The 16,828-nt window shown below is 40.7% G+C and overlaps 1 protein-coding gene across 5 annotated transcripts in view; it reads left to right on the top strand.

The window, feature by feature from the left end:
- Positions 1-16,828, top strand: part of MTHFD1L (methylenetetrahydrofolate dehydrogenase (NADP+ dependent) 1 like) — a 174,146-nt gene that overhangs the window by 73,658 nt on the left and 83,660 nt on the right. The window lies entirely within an intron of this gene.

The raw sequence follows: 16,828 nt of genomic DNA on the forward strand, positions 1-16,828 counted from the left end.
GATGGGAGATGCCCAACCATCAGACTTGGACATTTTTGCTGGTAAGACTTCAGACTTTTTGCTGCTGTGAAGCTCTTTGTGGTACCTACTTCTCTTTGGCTCTTGTTGGATATTCCAGCCAGAAAGAGGGGGGAACCGCCATAGAGTTTGCTCAGTCCCTGCCAGCCCCAGTCCTATCCCTCATCCTGAGGCCATGAGAAAACAAAAGACACACAAACAAGGATTCATGAAATTCCTCTGTAATTTGACATTGGAGGTGTTACAGTGGCAGATTTCACATGCGAAAAGGTAATTTCCATTCACCATGTGAAAGCCTGTAATCATCAAGTCCAGCAGTTGCTTCTTTCTCACCAATCATCAGCCTTGTATCAAACTCAGAGGTGAGTTATTTTACTAGGAAAGATTCTGCTGGACAAACGAGCTTAGCTCCGCACTTTCACACTTAGCCATTACAAAGTTCATCAGGGTCATTGAGACTGTTTTGAGAATTCCTTATAGACATGCAGTCAGGATCAAATGAGGATTTATATGGTTCATTTCTCAAAGTTCTTATTATACAGCTCTCATGTACTTGCTGCTTCAGTACCGAATCCACTCTGAGAGTGGCTAGATGTGCTGTCTAAATGGATTTGCTAGATTGATCACAGCATAATTGTAGAGCTAATGGACAAAGAGATTGGGTAGGGCAGGCTCTGAAAGATTAGACGCTTATGTGAAGTGCAGGTTCCAATGCATCAACTCTACAAATAAAAGAGCTTCTTGAAGAAAGCACTCTCTTTTATGCTGATAGGGCTCTCTGCCTCTGTACCAGCCCTTACTTTATAAACACGTATTTATAGAATATGTGTTACTGTGGCAAAGGATCTTTAAAGGTATATGCTGATGATGTACACTGAACACAGTAGCTCTCTGTGTGGCCTTGGAGACGCTATTAGCATCTTTGGGCATGTCTCTTGTAGACATTCTCATCTGGAAAATGAGAAGTTGGACCAGACTAGGAGTTGGATCTGGATGGGTAGCTGTGGACCCAGAGTTAGAAGCTGTAGAATCAGAACCGTAACTGTTAATATGACTTGAAGCAATTTCCTTAACTTCTCTAGGAGTTAATGTCCTCCTTTGACAAAAGGAGAATACCTATGCTGCAGTTTTTAATGAGTACTAACAAATGAGGAAGTGCTTTGTAAACCTAATGTGCATGCTAAGTCACGTCCAACTCTTTGCGACCCTATGGACTATAGCCAGCCAGGCTCCTCTGTCCATGGGATTATCCAGACAAGAATACCTGAGTGGGTTGCCATGCCCTCCTCCAGGGGATCTTCCCAACCCGGGATTGAATCCACTTCTCTTAAATCTCCTGCATTGGCAGGCAGATTATTTACCACCAACACCACCTGGGAAGCCCCTTGTAAACCGAAGTAACTATGTAAATATCAATAATTATATGAATTATTTCTATGATCTCTTCTAAAAGGCCAAGGTAACCCATGTTTGCCTCAGTTTCCTTATCTATAAGGTAGGAATTTTAATAGGTCTTGCCTCATAGGTTTGAAATAAGGATTAGATGAGACCATGGATACGTTCTGGCGTGGTACCTGACACATGGTAAGACTGGATAATTTTTAGTCACTCCTCGTTGTTATTCACTCCATTTTTTGATACATGACTAATGGAGGTTCAATTTCCTTTATTTAGTTTTTATTTTCAAGTGTTGTAAGATGCTTCTAACATAAAATTTATCATTTTAACCATTTTCAAGTGTGCCGCTCGGTGAAACGCTTTCACGTTGTTGTGAAAACCATCAACACCATTCATCTCCAGGACTCTTCCTAGCGCAGAACTGGAGCTCTCTACCCATTAAGCAGCAACTCCATGTCTCCAATGCCTGAAACCACCCTTCCAGTTTCTGTCTCTGCACATGACTATTCTAGATAATTCATATCAGTGTTTTTCTGACTGGCTTATTTCACTTGGCATAATGTCCTCAAAGTTCACCAGTATTGTCATCATTTGTCAGAATTCCCTTACTAATTGCCTCAGGCTGAACAGTACTCCATAGTATGTATATACTTACTGCATTTTGTTTATCCATTCATCTGTCAATGGACACTTAGGCTGCTTCCACCTTTTGGCTGTTTTGAATAATGCTGCTGTGAATATGAGTGTGCAAATATCTCTGTTTATATTATTTTTTTTTTTTAATTTTTTTATTAGTTGGAGTATATTATTTTTGACATATAAAGATCACAGTCCGTTATGTGTCCCTGGTGACTCAGACGGTAAAGAACCCACATGCCAATGCAGGTTCATTCCCTGGGTCAAGAAGATCCCCTGGAGGAGGGCATGGCAATCCACTCCAGTATTCTTATCTTGAGAATCCCATGAGCAGAGGAGCCTGGCAGGCTATAGTCCATAACGTCGCACCGAGTTGGACACGACTGAATGATTTAGCACACAGCACGCATGTAACACTAGTGACTTACATCAGTATAAACCACAGGACTCAAGATCTATGTTGTTAAACCTTCAGGAAGGTGGTAAATTGATGCTGTGTCTCCATGAACTCTGGGAGCAAAGTCAGTGTCCTGAACAGAGGGAACAGGGACCATCATCACTCTTTACCAGTTTCCTGGTCGAGCTTGCTCTGTGGGCTGGTTCTTCCCTTGCACTTGGATAAAATTTGCAGTATATTACTCTCACTCCCAGTTAATGTCTTCGTGTCCAGTCTCATGAAGATCAAAACTTAATTTGCATTCAAATGGAAGCTTCTCTCCAGCGCAAAAACTGGGCCTGCGTCTAGATGACAGTGGGGGTGGAGGGTGGCTGCTTAGCTAACCCCCCGTCACCTTGCACTGAGGCTGCCTCTGGCCCCTCCAGGGTTGAAGCTTGGCCAGTTGATGATACCAGTGTAGCCTCTTCCACACTCTTTGCAGAAGATTTCTGGGCTATATATTTCCCTTTAAAAAAATTCTACTGCTGGTTCCATACCTGGTCTCTGGGTACCATAGCCGTTGGACGTCTGACCACCATCATTGGAAGTGCAGTTCCGTCTCTCACACGACCCTGCCATGGGCTGTGTCTTTTCAGCTCATAGACATTTTCTGGCCCCCCATGGCAGTATCACTGTTGAGCCTTTGCAGTTGTTCTGCTACAGCCTCACTTACTGGCTCCAGAAAAGGGGGAGCAGCTGGCAGGCCTGGAGTGAGACCCGCACATCCATAACTTTCTTTGAAGCAATCCTTGCCCAGTTTCTACCCTTGTCAACCCCTTTGAAAGGTATCTCTTGGACAAAGGGATACAAAATGTATCTTCAAGCAATTCCTTTGCACGTGCTGCTAGGTCTAGCATCATTCTTTGGCATGTGAGCAGTTGACATGGTTTTGGGGCATCACTGAAATGCAAAAGACCCCCATTTTGACATCCTTCTACTGAAGCTAAATGTAGTAGTACAGATTTATTTGAAGTCTGAGAACGAATTTATGCCCGTAGAAGTGTGGTTGTATATGAGAGTGTCTCTCTTAAGATATAAAAAATCTCAAGCTCAAAAGAGAAAGATTGATAACTTGTGTTATATTTTTAAAAATAGTTATGATAAAAGATACAAGACTGAAAAAGCACTTGACAGATTGGGAGGGGACATTTTCAAAGATAATAGGCAAATGACTGGTGTTCAGAATATATACAGCATGGACTACAGACTGATTTAATAAAGAAAAAGGGAATAATCCAGTAGAAAACCCAGCAAAGAATTTTTTTTTTAAGGAAATTCACAGAAAAACTGCAATTTGACAGAATTTCTGGTCCAAAGAAAATGCATTTAAGTCCTTTGAAAGAATTTATTTTGGTACACATTTATTGAGCGTCTGCTATATGTCAAGTAATACAGGAAGGAAGTGGGAATCAAAGATCATTGAGATATGTCTCTTACCCCCAGTAATTTATAATGTGGGTGTGAGAGGCCCATAAACGGAGTCTGAGAGGTGAGTACAGTGGTTATGAGGTTTAATATTGTATTGATTAACAAGGAACCTTAAGAGATAATGGGTATCTCTCGAGTAAAATTTTCTTTACATGACTGGTTTTGCTAAGGTACATTTAGTCTAATTTTTTGTTCTGTCCCAACACTCACAAGGATGGGATTATTTTGTCTACTCTAAAATGATTACTCTAACATAATGGAATCAGTATTCCATCTAGACTTAAAACAGAGTGGAGTTTAATGAATTGCATGAATTCATTAGACCAGAGCAAAAGGCTTCATGACAGTTTAGTGAAAGTGTTAGCTGCTCATTCACGTCTGACTCTTTTGCAGCCCTATAGACTGTAGCCCATCAGGCGCCTCTGTCCATGGAATTCTGTAAGCAAAGATACTGGAGTGGGTAACCATTCCCTTTTCCAGGGGATCTTGCTAACCCAGGGATTGAACCTGGGTCGCCTGCATTGCAGGAGTATTCTTTACTGTCTGAGCCACCAGGGAATTTTGATTTCTCTTTCTCCTTTAGTAAACACTTCTTGTGGGAGTCCCCTTGACTTAACAGTTATTGCTATAAAGAAAAATATTTTTTTGGCATCTAACCCCAATCGTGTTATTTCGAAAAGTGAAAAGAAAGAAAAGGAAAACAGTGCTGAGTTTCTAGGTTTTTAGAAATGATCTCATATTTAAACTATTTGTAGGGATTTGTTTTCTCCCCTCTTAATTTGGTTTTGATTCCACTTTCGAATGAATACCTTGCCTTCACCCAGGAATGCAGCGTCCACGTATACGGCTTCATAGCCAGCAGTTGTTAGCTGCCAGTCACAGCCACCCTCCCATAACTAAATACAGAATTAGATATAGGAGTATATATACTTAAAAAAAAAAGTCTCCACAATTCTCATTAGATTCTCGAAGGAGTCTGTGACTCAAAAAAGAGTCATCTCGTAGCCTGATGGATGTTGTATGCGTTTTAAGTCTACTCACTTTTGTGATCTATATAAAGCTTTAGTGGCTTTTGATTTTCCAGCCACATTTGACAGTTCACAGCCTTGTCCAGACTCCACAAAGTCAAGAAGTCACCTAATCAGTTGTCAGTCTTCTCCTTGCTAGCTACAGAACAACATGCAGACCCAGGCTGGCCATTCCAGGTGCTTCCGGGGAACATAAGCATAAACACTGCAGCAGAAGAGTAAGTCTAGACCAGTGCCCAATTAAACCAGGCACCGGAGCTTGGCTGGCCGTGAACGTTTCAGGATTAGGATTTAGAGATCAGAACACACAGCTGTGGCATTTCCAAGACAAACTAAGTGGGATTAGGAAACAAAGCCTTGGCAGTATTTTCATTATAAATGCTCCCATTCTCTGAGTTGTTCCCAAGCTCCAGACCTGTGCTAAAGCAGTCATGTACGTTCTCACTTAATCCTTAAACAGTTCTGATTATCCCCGTCTTACAGCTGACACAACTGAGGCTTACCGAGATTATGAAGCATGTCTGCCATCACTCAGCCAGTAAGTGGTGGAGGGTACAACTTCCAGGCTCCTCTCTCTCAAACCTGTATAGATGATCAACCAGCTCTTCTGCCTATGATGATAGTCGCATCTCTCTTTACCTGTTTCCAGTCCACGCTCATTAAATAATCATTTGTTTCAGATGACCGGTCTATAGCAGATGGTCACATTTAAAATGAGTACCAATGTAATTATTCTGATATAGAATAATATGTGAAAACAGTAGTGGAATAAATTTGGTTTTTTTTTATTCTTCTCTTACTACTTTAAAAGATCTTTTCCCTGAATATATTGCTAATTAAATGTTGTTTTATAGAGTCACATTCTTATATACTCACTGTTCCCCTCACGTGTGTCCTTGGCAGACATTCTTCCCAACATTTGTATGTATGTGTGTGTGTGTGTGTGTGTGTGTGTGCGCGTGCACGCTCACACGCACTCAGTAGTGTCAGACTGTAGCCAGCCAGGCTCCTCTGTCTGTGGAGTTCTACAAGTTCTACAGGCAGGAATACTGGAGTGAGTTGCCATGCCCTCCTCCCGGAGATCTTCCCCACCCAGGGATGGAACCCACATCTCTTATGTCTCCTGCATTGGCAGGTGGGTTCTTTGCCACAGGCACCACCTGGGAAGCCCTCCCGACATTTATATTGTATGGGCTTCCCTGGTGTCTCAGATGGTAAAGAATATGCCTGCAATTTAGGAGACCCGGGTTCAGTCCCTGGATCGGGACGATTCCCTGGAGAAGGGAATGGCTACCCACTCCAGTATTCTTGCCTGGGAACTCCCATGGACAGGGAGCCTGGACACAGTTGAGTGACTAACACTTTATACTGTTGGACTGTTTTAAACCTTGCCCAGCTAGTGGTAATGAAATGGTAGTTCATTATAGTTGTGGGTATAGACATATTTATGGACATATCAATTTGTGAATTGCCTATTTTCTTTGAGGCCATTTACCTCTTTCTTATTCATTTATAATATCCTTTATATGTTCCCAATATGAATATTTTACCATCCTGTGCTACAAATGTATTCTCCCACATGTGGCTTGTCTTTTCAACCTGTTCCTTGTAGCTTTTCCTTTTTCCATCCTTTCTGCTTTTGGCCATACTGCGTAGCCTGTGGGTTCTTAGTTCCCCCAACTATGGGTTGTACCAGTGCCCCCTGCTCTGGAAGCCTAGAGCCCTAACCGCTGGACCACAATGGAATTCCATCCATCCGCTTGAGTATAGATCATCTGCATTGGTTCATAAAATGTTGGTTCTTACACATAAGCCTTTAATCATTTTAGAATTTATGCTTGTGTACCTCATCCCCTTTTCATTAGTCATAAAATTTGTGAAACTTTTCTTCCTCTGCAATTCTTTCAGAGGTGCTTGTCAGCTCTGGCTCAGAAAAAAAGAAACAAATAGCCAAAAAGTCTCAACAAATCTAAGCCAGCGCTCAAGGTCATGCATGTGCTGGTCAGCTGTTTGCTTTGCAATCTGCCTCTGGAACTGCCTTTCAGTACGTTTATCCTGGCACTCTATGTCCCCAAGGAAGAGGAGCCAAAGATGGTTTCTCCAGCACCGCTTATCACTACAGAGATTAGGGCTTTCTTCTAGAAGAGCATCAAGCATTACCTCTTGCCAGCTCTTCCTCTTTTGATGGTGAGCTTTACTCAGCAGTGGTACCTGGTCTTTTATTTTATTCTTTTTAGGCTACACTGTGTGGCTTGCAGGGTCTTAGTTCCCCAACCAGAAATTGAACCCCAGGCACTCAGCAATGCAAGTGGGAAGTCCTAACCCTTGGGCATTCTCGATACTTGGTCTTTTAGGAGCCTGGTTTCTATTTGTTTTGGGGATTTTGAATTTGGGTTGGGAAAGGTATTAGAAGTCATGCTCCCCACCCCTCACCCCAATCCCATTTCTCTGCCTCTCCACTAAAAGTGACCACCATCCTGGACTCTGGGAATTGATATTCAGGTTTTTAGTTATTGCTGCTAACTTAATTGTATTCTTGGGTATATATCAACTATTTTCATAAACATTTTTAAAATTTAGAAGTAAATTTCTTAATTACAGGTCACCAAATTTTACAGCCTGATCTTCCAGTGCTTCAGTGAAATTCAGCTACAATAATAAGTTAGACTAATGGGGTCATTTTAATGCCAATATGGTTTATTGATCGTTTTCTGCTCTCATACTGAAACTCCAGGTAATGGAGGTGATTTTCCTTGTAGCAGCCACACATGTCAGTTCGCAGTCTTCAGCCGCCCGGATTTGAGTTGCTCTCTGCTGTGTGCTATGACCGTGGGTAGTTTGAATAAGCCCCTGAATTGTGATTTCTCCTTACCTACCTCAAGGCTTGTTCTCAAGTGCAATAATGCTGGAGAAGCCCAAACTGAACAGTGGACACCAGCTGCTGTTACCACCATAAGATGCTAAGGATCTTTACTTTTAAGATACTTCACAAATACTGACGCTTTCTTTTTTTTTTTTTCCTTCTTTTTTAAAAAATTTATTTATTTTAATTGGAGGCTAATTACTTTACAGTATTGTAGTGGGTTTTGCCATACATTGACATGAATCCATCACGGGTGTACATGTGTTCCCCATTCTGAACCCCCCTCCCGCCTCCCTCCCCATCCCATCCCTCTGGGTCATCCCAGTGCACCAGCCCTGAGGACCCTGTCTCATGCATCCAACCTGGGCTGGCGATCTATTTCACATATGATAATATACATGTTTCAATGCTATTCTCTCAAATCATCCCACCCTCGCCTTCTCCCACAGAGTCCAAAAGACTGTTCTATACATCTGTGTTTCTTTTGCTGTCTCACATACAGGGTTATCGTTACCATCTTTCTAAATTCCATATATATGTGTGAGTATACTGTATTGGTGTTTTTCTTTCTGGCTTACTTCACTCTGTATAATAGGCTCCAGTTTCATCCACCTCATTAGAACTGATTCAAATGTGTTTTTTTTAATGGCTGAGTAATATGACGCTTTCTTTTTAAATATTTATTTGGCCGCACCAGGTTTAGTTGTGACATGGGGGCTCCAGTTCCTCTGACCAGGGATGGAACCTGGGCCCCCTGCATTGGCAGGCAGACTCTCCCTAGACCACCAGGGAAGTCCCTAATGCATTCTTGCAATTGAGGGATGTCTGTGTTCTGACAATGGAAAACACTCCTGCTTGTTCCCTTCTCAGACAGAGACATTTAGGACCGCTGTCCACAGAAAGGACCTGAGACTCTGAGGGGATCCAATGACTCTTTTAAGTTGGAAGAATCCTTCTAGACAGACTTGTTTACAATGCTTTGTAGTGACCAGGGAGAAAGCAGGATGCCCTGGAACTCTGCACTCACAGGCATATGACTGCACTCCGGTCCATTTCCTTCTTGACATCTGAAACTCTCGTTTGCTCACGACTGAAATAACAGGAAAAAATATTTTAGAATTTTCAACAATAACGTGGCGGTGTATTTTCTGTAACCTGTTTCATCTGGCAACTGTGAATCTACCACCTCCTAGGTTATCAGCAGGTATTCAGGTTATTTCCCGTGGTTGCGTTATTATCAACACATATTCTTTCTCCCTGCTGCCTTCCACATCAGGTCCTGTGCACGGATTCTCACTCTCCAAGCTCCCTCATAACTACATGGTTTGCTCCCTTGCTTCACTCATTCCTCGGCTTATGTGTCAGGGAGGCCTTCTGCACTTGATCTTAGCCAAAAGGCCAAGAAGCGATCAGGGGGGCCTTCTGTATGCATTACAACTGAAAGCACCCATCCCCTCGATAGCACCCCCGGCCCCCCTCACGAGTACCCCCACCCCCCTGTGTTGTTGCCAGCCATGCAGGCATCTGTGAGACACAGTCTGTCTCTCTCCTGAAGATAAATCCTTTAGGGCACTGGGATTTGTGCCTTTTGTTCAGTGCTGTATCCTCAGCTTCTGAGTAAATGATCTAACAAATGATTTCCCAGGTCACAGAACTCCACAGAGGTCAGGAGCATCCTAAGTTTTCCACCTTAGAAGTAGAACTGAGCAGATGCATCATAGGGACAGCCCCAGCTCATATACCAGCCCTGTTTCTTATCAGCTGTGACTTTGAACACGTTATATAGTGCTGTGTTCTCAAATTCACCCCTTCCCTTTTTTTTATACCAAACACTTGACTATCCTAAAGTAAAACTCAGGCACTATAACCTTCTACAGATAATTTCAAAAAATAATGTAATGTGTTAGTTGTGACATAAAAATATTTTATGGTAACATGCATTTCAATATGTATTTTTTAATTAATTTAATTTTTGGCTGTGTTGGGTCTTTGTTGCTGTGTGCAGGCTTTTTCTAGTTGTGGGGCGCTGGGGCTACTCTCCAGCTGTGAGCTTCTCATTGCAGTGGCTTCTCTTGTGCAACACTGGCTCTAGGGTGCTTGGACTGAGTAATTATGGTGCCCAGGCTTAGTTGCCCCGTGGCATGTGGATTCTTCCCAGACCAGGCATTGAATCTGTGTCCCCTGCACTGGCTGATTCTTAACCACTGGACCACCAGGGAAACCCTTCAGGATGTATTAATTAGAAGAAATATTTCGACTGCACTAGAGTGATCAGGTGCTTGCATATACACAGAATTCTTATGCGACCATCACGAGTGCAAAAGGATTAGGTGTGTTTTGGCAACTCAGATGTCACAAGTGGTTATTGGCATCGATGCAGTTTTCTGCAAAAGCGAATATCTCTTTGCAAAGTTCCAAAGAAAACAAAGTTAACCTTCTTTCAATTTGCACTCTTGTTTACATTCCTTAAAAGTGGGGTACACATTGATAGCTTGGAGTTTTTATGTAAAGCAGATTGGGAGGAGGGCTTTAAGTTCATATCATCACAGTCAGGTTTTCCCAACGCAGGAGTGAAGGGACAGTGGACAAATCTTTGTGGGGCTGTCCTGCGCAACGCAGCATCTTCTGTATCCTGGCCCCGCCCACAAGTTGAGGACCAGCTGTGTGCTGGGCATCTTGCTGGGGGCGTTCTGTGTTACATGTATATCTTTAATGTCTTATACCAGCCCTCAACGAAAGTTGTCCTAATACTCCCGTTTTACAGCTGAGGAAACTGGGCATCCCAGGGAGTGAGTAGGTGCCCAAAGACAAACAGCTAGTGCAAGTGGGGTGGTGGGAAGGGGTGCGGCAGAGTCTAAGCCCCAGTCTAGAACTTTGGCTTTTATCACTGTGCCTTACTGCTTCCTAAAGGTCTGTTTTCATTCCATATCATCATCATCACATAGCCCTGTGCTTATTAGCACATAACTGGCACTGAATAAATGGCTTTTTAAATAAATGATGAATAATAGACATCAGTTTACTAAATAACTTATCTACTGGCAAACATGTCTGAATTTCCCCTAGGCTTTTTATGGTAAACACTGGTATTTCTTTGGGCGGTGGTGTTTTGAGGTAGTAATTGATTAATTAAAAGAGTAATTAAGTAAAAATAGTGAACAGTTTGGAAAGGAGTTTGAACTTTAGGAATGTCTGACCTGACCTTGACTGTTTCTTTATGTGCTGCAAAATGCAAATTTATTTTCCATGCGTTATCTAGCCCATCCCTACTTAGAATTTATGTGTATGCTAAATAATGCACTCCTAATGTAGTTCTGCTTACCATCATAAAATATGGAGTTAAAATAAGACCCCTGTCAAAACACTGTCTTGCAGGGATTAGTGCTATGACTGTTAACATAAAATGATTTTAAAATGCATAGACTTTATGAGGATTAAAAGTAAAAATATCCACTGTGCAATAACATTTAAATTTATATCGCTGCTATCTTGCCCCATCTTGGCTGTGAACTTTCCGCCGGAGGATGCTGAAAAGAGTCCAGTTACCCTTACTTCATGTATAAATTTAGAAAATTGCAATTATATGAGGTTTTTCGTAAGCTTTCATTCATACCAATGTTTGATATAATTACAATATTGTGCTGTTCTCATGCAAAGAAAACCGAATAGAATTTTGAGTAAGAAATAGAAGAAAACTCCATCAGTAAATGAATAGTGTATTCTTACGTCCAGTTTTTTAATGTCTTTTGGGGGGAGGGGAGAGAAAATTGGATTATTAGGACTTTCTATAAGTTCCAACCTCCTGTTAGCTTCAACCATAATTGTTCTTTTAGCCATTAATTTTTTTTAAATTTATTTATTTACTTGTCTGTGCTGGCTCTTAGTTGCAGCACGTGGGATCTTAGTTGTGACATGGGAAATTTTTTCACTGTGGCATGCAAACTCTTAGTTACAACATGTGGGATTTAGTTCCCTGCACAGGGAACGAACCTGGACCCCCTACATTGGGAGTGCAGAGGCTTAGTCACTGAACCACCAGGAAAGTCCCAGCCATTAATGTTTTAATGCAAGTAATATCAATTTTAAAAACTCCCTCAAGTTTAAAAGAACCATGTCCAGTTACAAAGTGCTTGGTATCCAATTCAAAATAAAGCAGAGTGAAGAAGTAACTCTTTACTTGAACACAGAAGTATCTCAATGGAATGATAAAGACCTCATGCGATAGAAGAATTTGAATATATTTGAAAGACAGAAACTAACAATTAGCTTCATATTAAATAGTAAAGTCCTAAAGGTGCACACATGTATTAAGTCCATGACAAAAATATTTATATTATCACTGTCATTATTCTTCATTATCCTGTAGGTACTAGCCAATGAAATAAACAAGAACAATATGAAAGTATTGATATTAGAAAGAAAATAATAAATTTCCCTCTGTTTATATACAGTATGATTGTATAATAGAAAGTTCAAGAAATTTATTTTAAGTAATAAAAGTTCTGGTTGGTTATTTGGATGCAATGTAAATATGTAATAGTTTCCTTTCTATCAGCAATAAGGAGATACTGTAAAGGGGGAAATATTCTATTTATATGTGTGTCACCAAACTATAAAATTCGTGGGAATAAATTTAGCAAGAAATGAGAATATAGAAAGAAAATCATAAAATTTTACTGAACGTCACAAAATAAGACTCTTGAGTCTGAATCATTGGTGAGACATACACCATGTTCTTGAATGAGAATAACCAGTATTAATCATCATTTCTCTGTCAAACTAGCATGTAAATTACCATAAAATTGCTACATATTGCCAGAGTATATGGTTATGTTGGGGAAAGAAAAAATTTCCCCCTACCCTGGTAGGTATTTCTGGCTGGCCTAATAGTTACAGTGACATCAGACAGATTAACAAAGGAAAACCCAAATTTAATTATGTACATACAGAGAATCAGAATATGAGAGATTCCAAAGACAGTCAGGTAAAATGAGGTATATGTGCCATCCTGGACTAAGGATTAGGGATAAATACAGAATCTAAGAAAACATGAGTTTGAAGATCTCTATATATATATCTGGGGGCTTCCCTGGGGGCTCAGATGGTAAAGAATCTACCTGCAATGCAGGAGACCCAGATTCGATCCCTGGGTCAGGATGATCCCCTGGAGAAGGAAATGACAACCCTCTCCAGTATTCTTGCCAGAAAAATTTCGTGGACAGAAGAGCTTGATGGGCTAAGTCCATAAGGTAGCAAAGAGTCAGACATGATTGAAGCGACTTGGTATACTGAGGAACATGAGCATCATAGTTAAATAGCAATATTTGTCTGGATTCTAAAATAATAAATCATGAGGAAAGACAAAAAAAGTTTTAAAGAACAATGATGGATGATTTACCTAACTCTAGATATCAAAACAAGATAATACTGCCATAACAATAAAGAGGAATAAAACTGATATCAAAGGAGACTCCAGAGTGTCCTTAATTAGACTTATTCCACCATATATAGAACTTTCAAATTAAAGTCTTGTATCAATTTATTCAGCATAAAGACATACCAAATTTAATGTGAAAATTAAAACCTAAACCTTTAAGAAAAAAAGCAAAAAGTATGGTATTATTGGTGTAACATCAAGGTTATTAAAAAAAATAGATTTACATGGAACCTAGAAAGACGTTCACAGTAAAATAAATCAAGTTGTTAAACAGTATTCATATTTCTTGTATTTTAAAACTTATAAAATATTTACATTCAATGAAAAGGTATACATGAAGCATGTCAGGTGATTGCTGTCGTTGACATGTGGGAAACGGAGTCATGGTGATGTTCATGTAATTCTTTACATATTTTGGTGGTGGTTTAGTCACTAAGGCATGTCTGACTCTTGCGACCCCATGGACTGTAGCCTGCCAGGCTCCTTTATGGGATTCTCCAGGCAAGAAGACTGGAGTAGGCTGCCATTTCCTTCTCCAGAGGATCTTCCCGACCCAGGAATCAAACCCGAGCCTTCTGCATTACAGGCAGAATACATATTTTAGTATTTTTGAAAGTTTTACAATTAGTGTGTGTTACTTTTATAATTTTATTTTTAAAAAAGGAAAATCTGATTTAAAATCTGAAGTAAGTTCACACTCAGAGTTGGGGAGAAGTGGTATCTAGTCAGAGTGCTTAGAACACTGAATGAACAGATGAATATGATAGGAAAGCGTTAGTGGGTTCTGGGGATAGGTTAGCTGAAATATAAGACCTGGGGGAAATGAAGATGAGGTCATTTGGAGGGGAATAAATGCTAGTCTGAAATGTTGTGCTTTCAATACGGTGGAAATAAATGCACAGTTCTTAAATAGTCATTCCCTATTCTTAAGACACCCTGAGAAGATGGCATTTGGGGGATGTTTTGAAGAAAGGTTGAGATATAATCCAGTAAAACAAGACAGGGGAAAGAAGGGAAAGTATGTGTTCAAGGAATCACCATAGTTCAGCTAGTTCCAAGATAAGGCAGACAAAACAGGTTGGAAGTATATTTTCAACATCCTTAAAATTCATGGAGAAGAGCATACGTATAGTTTCTGATCCATGAGAACTTCCGGAATGATTTTGTAGAATTATTGTTACAAGAATGCCACTTGAAGATGGGGTTCCCTTTCCACCACCCCTTCCCATCAGATAAGTCAGTATGCCTTCCTGAAGAAAATAAGTGAGGATGAGAGGTTGAAGCCTTATTTAATGGGCCCCCCCCCAGGAAAGGACTCGTCAGCAGCCGTAGATATGGGTACCATGCAACCAGCAGCATTAATTCTGCGTATTTCCACAGAAGATAAGATCTCAGAAATAACAATGGTGAGTGAAAAAGTTGATAGTAGAATTTACAATACAGTCTAACATATCTTAAAAACATACAAACAGCATTATACTATGTTTTGTTATGCCTTTCAGTTCAGTTCAGTCTCTCAGTCATGTCCGACTCTTTGCAACCCCATGAATTGCAACACGCCAGGCCTCCCTGTCCATCACCAACTCCCGGAGTTTACTCAAACTCATGCCCATCGAGTCAGTGATGCCATCCAGCCATCTCATCCTCTGTCGTCCCCTTCTCCTCCTGCCTTCACTCTTTCCCAGCATCATTTGAACTGACTTTTCAAATGAGTAAGTTCTTTGCATCAGGTAGACAAATTATTGGAGTTTCAGCTTCAGCATCAGTCCTTCCAATGAACACCCAGGACTGATCTCCTTTAGGATGGACTGGTTGGATCTCCTCGCAGTCCAAGGGACTCTCAAGAGTCTTCTCCAACACCACAGTTCAAAATGCTCAAACTACCACACAATTGTTATGCCTTTAGACATGTGTAAAAGAATGAAAACATGACCCAGATAAGCACCAAGTTAATAAGAACTGCTGACTATGAGAAGAAGGGAGTAAACTGAACTGGGTACCCGTGCATGAAGATAGTCTTCAACTCTATATGTGCTGTGTTACTTCTTTGTAAAAGGAAAATAAGCCATTGTGGCAAAATGTTAGTTTGTTATTTATGCATTGGGAGTGAGGAGTGTGGATGAGGAAATATATGTTGGACTTTAGGAGAGGCTGAGGTTAGAGGCATAATAGATTGGCAGTTCTCATTAGTATATGGTCAAGTCTTTACTTTTCTTAGAGCTAAATCTGGATGTTGTTGTTCAGCTGCTCAATCGTGTCCAACTCTTGCAGCCCCATGGACTACAGCATACCAGGCTTCCCTGTCCTTCACTGTCTCCTGGAGCTTGCTCAAACTCATGTCCATTGAGTCAGTGATGCCGTCCAACCATCTCATTCTCTGTCGTCCCCTTCTCGTCCTGCCTTCAATCTTTCCCAGCATCAGGGTCTTCTTTAATGGGCCGGCTCTTTGCATCAGGTGGCCAAAGTACTGGAACTTCAGCTTAAGCATCAGCCCTTCCAATGAATATTCAGGACTGATTTCCTTTAAGACTGACTGGTTTCTTCTCCTAGCAGTCCAAGGGACTCTCAAGAGTCTTCTCCAATGCCACAGTTCAAAAGTATCAATTCTTCAACACTCAAGCTTCTTTATAGTGGGTCGGGGTTTTACCTTACTTTCCAGCAGGACCGATGGTTATTTAGAGACGTCCACACTCTTGTTTCCCTTGGTAGTGGGAATGGCAGAGATGTGGGCAGTAGCTGACCTGAGTAATCAGGTAGCCTGAACCCTGGCAAAAACTTCCTCTCTGAACAGAGAGAAATGATCCACTGTAGCCTGCTGTCCAGAGGCATGAGGATGTCTTATTTATCCGCTAAAGACCCCTTCTTCCCCACTGAAATGTTTAATTATGTCCTAACAGATGAGGAAGGATTTTTAAATTTTCGTATATTCAAGTATGTATGCACGCAGACATTCTCAATTTTAGACACCACTGAAAGAAGTACATTCTTTTGATTGCTCTCCACCCTACCTGGCCCGAATCTTGTTTTTTGTTTGTTTTATAAAATTGCATGAATGTTTTGGTCGACTGGATTGTTTTTATTTTTTAGGGTCAGGCTGTAATTTAGTGATAAATTCTAAAAGTATTTAAAGCAACTATAAAAACAGTGGTGCTTTTTTTTTTCCCTCTAAAAACATTTCTTTGTTTAGTACATACACATAGGAGATAGAATTTAGAATGAGAACAGTTCTTAAAGTCAGATGAACAGGAAACCTACATATATATCCTCTTATACTGCAAATTGACATACTGGTTTCTGCTGTCTTGATTTAAATCTGTGTCTGGAACTTTCAGTTAGACCCTCTCTCACTTAGCTTCAGTGGTATAGCTTTGGGGTAGCTATCAGAGAGTTATGGCCACGCTTAGCCTCCCAAGTTGTAGCTTTTTCATCAAAAAAAACTCTGAGCAAATCTCACATCTTTTCTAAATTAGAAATGTGACCTTGACTTTAGTCCCAGAGTTACTGTTGTGCAGAGAAAGAAAACGCTGCATAATGTTCAAATTATGTGCAAACTGAAATGATAGAAATGAAAAACGCTATCATGT

The sequence above is a fragment of the Cervus canadensis genome, chromosome 33 (genome assembly GCF_019320065.1).
Source record: "Cervus canadensis isolate Bull #8, Minnesota chromosome 33, ASM1932006v1, whole genome shotgun sequence".
In the NCBI taxonomy this organism is placed as follows: domain Eukaryota; kingdom Metazoa; phylum Chordata; class Mammalia; order Artiodactyla; family Cervidae; genus Cervus; species Cervus canadensis.